Below are 6,038 nucleotides of genomic sequence, written 5' to 3'. Positions count from 1 at the left end.
CAAAGTATTATAAAAGCGAGTTTCCATCTGATTGTAAGACAGTAGAAATTATTTTTGCAGTGATTGTTCGGTTTATAAAAATGTGTTTGTTGAGAATACCGTTATAAAATATAAAAGTATTCTGATTAATCCACCAAATACCATGATTTAGGTTCCGATTAGTTCCAATTTATTTTCTAATTTATCTTTGCAATCACTGTAAATTAGACTTATTCATCAAACTAGAATGTGTCTGTAGGACACAGGGTGTGCCCCCACTGGTACATTTGTCACAAATAAGGGGCAATAATTCAAATGTTTGCAGTCTTAATGGGGTAAAGCCTCAACAAACATTTTATGCAAAGGATTCATTACTTTTGAGCTATGAGCATCACAAACAAAAAATCCACTATTTTGGCTATTTCAATGGCCATAACTCTGTAATAAGAGCTTAGATTCTCAAGAAGAATGCCAAGTGTGCAAGGTCACATCACGATAAAGACTCCAGCAAGGTTTCCTGAATTTACATCTAATACTTTTTGAGCTAGGCACACAATTAGGTGAAAAAGTGCATTTTTTTACTATTTCAGGGGCCATAACTATAAAAAAGGGGGTGGAGCTAGTCAAAAAATTAGAGGTGTGGAAGTTTATATCATGATAAAGACTTATGCAAGTTTTCAACCATTTATATTAAATACTTTTTGAGCTAGGAGTGTCACAAGGTGAAAATGTACATTTTTGACTATTTCAGGGGCCATAACTCTAATAATAGGGGGTGGACCCAAATAAAAAATAGGAGGTGCCCAAGTTCACATCATGATTAAGACTCATGCAAGGTTTAATGAATCTATATCAAATACTTTTTGAGCAAGGCATGTCACATGGTGAAAATGTTCATTTTTGACTATTTCAGGGGTCATAACTCTGGAAGTAGGGGGTGAAGCCAGATGAAAAATAGGAGATGCGCAAGTTCATATCATGATTAAGACTCATGCAAGGTTTCATGAATCTATATCAAATATTTTTGAGCAGGCATGTCACAAGGTGAAAATGTCATTTTTGACTATTTCAGGGGCCATAAGCTCTGAAATAGGGGGTGGAGCCAGATGAAAAATAGGAGGTGTGCAAGTTCATATCATGATTAAGACTCATGCAAGGTTTCATGAATCTATATCAAATATTTTTGAGCTAGGCATGTCACAAGGTGAAATGTGCATTTTTGACTATTTCAGGGGCCATAGCTCTGAAAATAGGGGTGGAGCCAGATGAAAATAGGAGGTGTGCAAGTTCTATCATGATTAGACTCATGCAAGGTTTCATGAATCTATATCAATACTTTTTGAGCTAGGCGTGTCACAAGGTAAAAATGTGCATTTTTGACTATTTCAGGGGCCATAACTCTGAAAATAGGGGGTGGAGCCAGATGAAAAATAGGAGGTGCGCAAGTTCATATCATGATTAAGACTCATGCAAGGTTTCATCAATCTATATCAAATACTTTTTGAGCTAGGCGTGTCACAAGGTAAAAATGTGCATTTTTGACTATTTCAGGGGCCATAACTCTGAAAATAGGGGGAGGAGCCAGATGAAAAATAGGAGGTGCGCAAGTTCATATCATGATAAAGACTCATGCAAGGTTTCATCAATTTATATCAAATACTTTTCGAGCTAGGCGCGTCACGAACTTCGGACGGACGGACGGATGGACGCACGGACAGACGGTCGGACGCACGGATGCACGGACAAGACCAAATCTATATGCCCCCACCACTCATGGGGGTGGGGGGGGGGCACAAAAAAGTATTAATGTAACGGTACATGTACATTGGCGAAGTCGGGATTACTTAATAGACATCGGCCTAAAATACGGAGTAGACCGAAAACTAGCGAACAGTCTCGACAGCAGATTTACATGGCCAAACTTATAATCGGCTTTTGTGGCGATTTTCACGATGGGTCTAATATTCACAATTGGGTATTCCATGTTACATTTTGGCCCAACATGCTGGGTACCACAACATGCTGGGTACCATAAAAATGTATTGATGAGTAAGTAGATGTATCCACTTTACATTTTACTGTCTAAAAGTCAACACAGCTACTTCCAAGCTCAGGTGTTGATGTTTGGTTTTGTTTTGTGGATGCTGCCCATCTTAGAACGTGGCTAGATATTATTAGTTTATTGTTGTCCTTGTTTTCGCGTAAATGAATGTTATCTTACTTCACCAGAATGGAAATGTTATCAACATAATACAAATATATTTATTTAGATTTAAAATTTTCAAAAGTTTATTCAAAAGTCGTGGCTAATTTACAGTAATTATGACATATAAAACAATCAACTTGACTATACTGTATATAGCTTTTCAGAAATAGCTTTACCATCTAGATTTAGTGTCACCATGCACGGAGCAAAATAACTCCATATTTGACATTTTAAAAATAACATTTCATTTCATTTCATCTATTGTCAAATCGGCATTACAAATGCCTTTGACCGTTTACAATATCTATTACAAATATGGTCAAGACATATTGACGTGAAATAAAGAAACAATTATAACATACAAATAAAGCGGAACATATCATCCAAAACATAACATAGTACCCTAAACTAAGAAGCGGTTAGAACTTCAAGTAAATTAAAAGCTTCGCTTACATATTTAGCATTTTTAATCACTCTTTTCTTATTAGTAGATAGCATAATATTAATGAATTTTTGTACAGATGGCCAGGCTTTATTTACAAAATATTTCTGTCTAATATGTTTGAGTACTTCTTACAACAAAGCAGAAAATAATATTCGGACTCAACAAAATGACTTAAGCTCATTTTACAGACACGATGTTGTCTATCAATACCAGTATAATGTCCAACTTCAATCTCCAGGCTATGCGATGCAGTTCTAAAACTGGCGTATTGCCTTCTCAGTGAATCGCTTTCTAATATATTCTTCTCATAACAGAATTCTATTTTAAATTTTCGATAATATTCCAATTTTGATATAGTTTTAATCGACGCTTTCCAGTTTTGTATATACTGATCGCGTAACCGTTGTTTAAACATATTATAATAGTTACAATTTCAATCATAATTCAACAAGACATCACTAAAGCCTAAATTATCTAAAAAAGATTTAATTTTATGAGACCATGAATTTACAATAACAATGTATTGAGTTCTTCACCAAACCCAACTGTCCATATTAAGAAAACTTCTGTTAATTCTTGGAATGGAATCACGGCTCGACAACTCCATAAGCCGTACTTAAATTTATTGGTTATTCTCAATCTGATCACCTTGGACATTATGCTACGTATCACAGTATCACACGGAGGATATGGGAAGAAATGATTTATAGCAAAGGAGTGTTTAAACACTATTTATGCACGATGGGCGGTTATACGTCGGGCGTAATAATTTCACGAGGGCGTAGTCCGAGTTAAATTATTTGTACGACCTATTACCGTCCAAGTGTGATGTGTGATGCAGCCATTGGAAACATGTCAATTTTATATAGAATAAAGAAGAACAGCTATTTAGTGTGTTGTAACCTATAAAGGGTTAAAACTATAAATATTGTTATTTGCATTTTTGGTCTATGTGTTTGAGAACAATTTCTTAATAAAATGGTTACCTTATTTTGAGAAAGAGTTGTATTATTTCTGTATGAGGGGGATACGGGGGTACTCCCTCGTAAACATTTGCAATTTGTGCATGCCAAATCCTGAATTCTAAGGGGATTTCAACATTGAAAATTATGGTTACTTTAGGTTTAAGTTATATAATGTCGACAAAGCTTGGACAAGAGGGCCATGATATCCCTGGATCGCTCATCTGAGTAATATGAGCTACATAGACAAATGTAAGAGATCAGTTTTGAAAGTCAAATATAAGTAAGTTTTGAAATATTTTACCAGTTGTGTGAACATGTTTCAAATGTCAATCTGATGCTATAAAACATCAAGAAAGTAGGTCAGTAGACCACATTCATGGTCACTGAAAGTCAGTTTTAAGATCGGTGTGCAAAACTATATATGTCATCCAATTTCCTATGCTGTTTCAAGTAGGTCAGTAGGTCAAGGTCACAGTCAAGTGGCCTCTGATTACTTGGGGTCATCAGGTAATTATATTTAAACAGTCTAGGAAACATGATCAGATATTTTTACGTATTTTTGCTACATAACTAAAAAAAAATAAGTGACCCCGGTGCAGGATTTTAAATGAACCCTGGGTCGTGATTTTAACAATCTTAGTAAAGAACCACTAGACAATGCCACATGTAAAATATCTAAGCTCTGTGCCTCTCCATTTCAGAAAAGAACATCTTTTTATGTTTTTTTTGCTATAGAACTCTGTGTAAATTCTAGGGAACACGGGGCGGGACCAATGTTGCTCCTGGAATCATAACTTGAACCAGCCTGTAAATCCATACATGTACAGTTTGAATATTAGTCTAATGGTTTGAGTTCAGAGAAGAATTTTTAAATTTACAATATAGTCATATAGGGAAAATAACCACGCCCCTGGCGGTCATGTTTTTTTACTAGAAATAGAATGGCTTAAGCAATTTTGGTAGAGGTCACATAGAGTATCATTTCTACAAAATATTTTTAAAATCTGGCTAAAACAGGTCCTGAGAAGAAGATTTTTAAAGATTTTCCTTTCGGTTGCCATGGCAACCACAGTTCTGAATGGATTTTAATTATTTGGACAATTTTGAAAGGGGCCAGCCAAGGATCATTTCTGTGAAGTTTGATGTATATCTGCACAGTGGTTTTGAAGAAGAAGAAGACGATTTTTGAAATTTACAATATAGCCATATAGGGAAAATAAGCTCCACCCCCTGGCGGTCATGTATTTTTTTTTACAGAAATAGCACGGCTTAAGTAATTTTGGTAGAGGGTCACCTAGAGACCGTTAATTCTTTGGACAATATTGAAAGGGGGCCACCTAAGGATCATTCCTGTTTAGTTTGGTGTGAATCTGCCCAGTAGTTTTGAAGAAGAAGATTTTTTTCTCTAGAAAATGTTGACGGACGCACGACGCACGACAGACATCAAGCGGTCACAAAAGCTCACCTTGAGTCTTTGGCTCAGGTGAGCTAAAAATGTAACGGATTTTAAAAAGACATTTTATTAGTGTGCAAGATCCTTGTAGGAAGTATTGGATTTCAACAGCCAAATGCCGAATTCTAGTGAGCTTTTAGGATTTGATTATCAGTATGGTCTTATAAATAAGAAAGAAATGTACATAAACAAAACCAAAGGCAGAAAATTATTCTTTTTAAATATCCTGATGGCAGAGGTACACCAAACTTTAGCTTTAAAAGCTAGAAAGTGGCTCGCTTAACTCTTGTGACGGAGTTCAAAGCGATATGCCATTGAACAAGGGTCTATTAACGTTTAATAATTCCGCCTCGATAGCTCTATGGTAGAGCGTCCGCTTCGAGTGCGCAAGGTCGTGTGATCATGCTTTTCATCCTGTTGTACACATAGATGTGCATGCAGTCAACATGCCGTACTACCTCAATATTAAAGAAGTGTCCACATAGTCCCGATGCAAATTTTGTCACCACTCATTATTACCACCGAAGAAGCAATCTGAATCATTCTGTTTAAAAATGAATATAAGCATGTATCCAGTCCCTGAAATATTTCCAGTGTTGATATGCTAATGGCATCTGTTTCAAATACGCAAGCTTCTAGGTGCTCAACTGGTTCGGTTACCCAAAGTTTAGCTCATTTCTGCAATTCGGAAGAAGTGATTGGTGCAATATTCTACTTACGGTTAGAAGAACAGGAATTGGTGGTGTTCGGAGTTTTAGATAGTTCTCATAGTAAAAAACTATCATAATACTGGAAGGCGAAAAGTATGGAAATGCTAGACGGCAGCAATTTCCTCGTCCCACAGACGACAGATCATGACAGACAGCGTTTATGTACTCTATTTAGCAGAAGTAAAAGTTAAACACTCATCCAGACGGAATACAGTTAAACACTCATCCAGACGGAATACATGTATATAATATATGTATATATTATTGGCGGATATTTCAA

Source organism: Mercenaria mercenaria, chromosome 8 (assembly GCF_021730395.1).
Source record: "Mercenaria mercenaria strain notata chromosome 8, MADL_Memer_1, whole genome shotgun sequence".
In the NCBI taxonomy this organism is placed as follows: domain Eukaryota; kingdom Metazoa; phylum Mollusca; class Bivalvia; order Venerida; family Veneridae; genus Mercenaria; species Mercenaria mercenaria.
The sequence above is the reverse complement of the archived record's forward strand: the minus strand, read 5'-3'. Positions refer to the sequence as shown.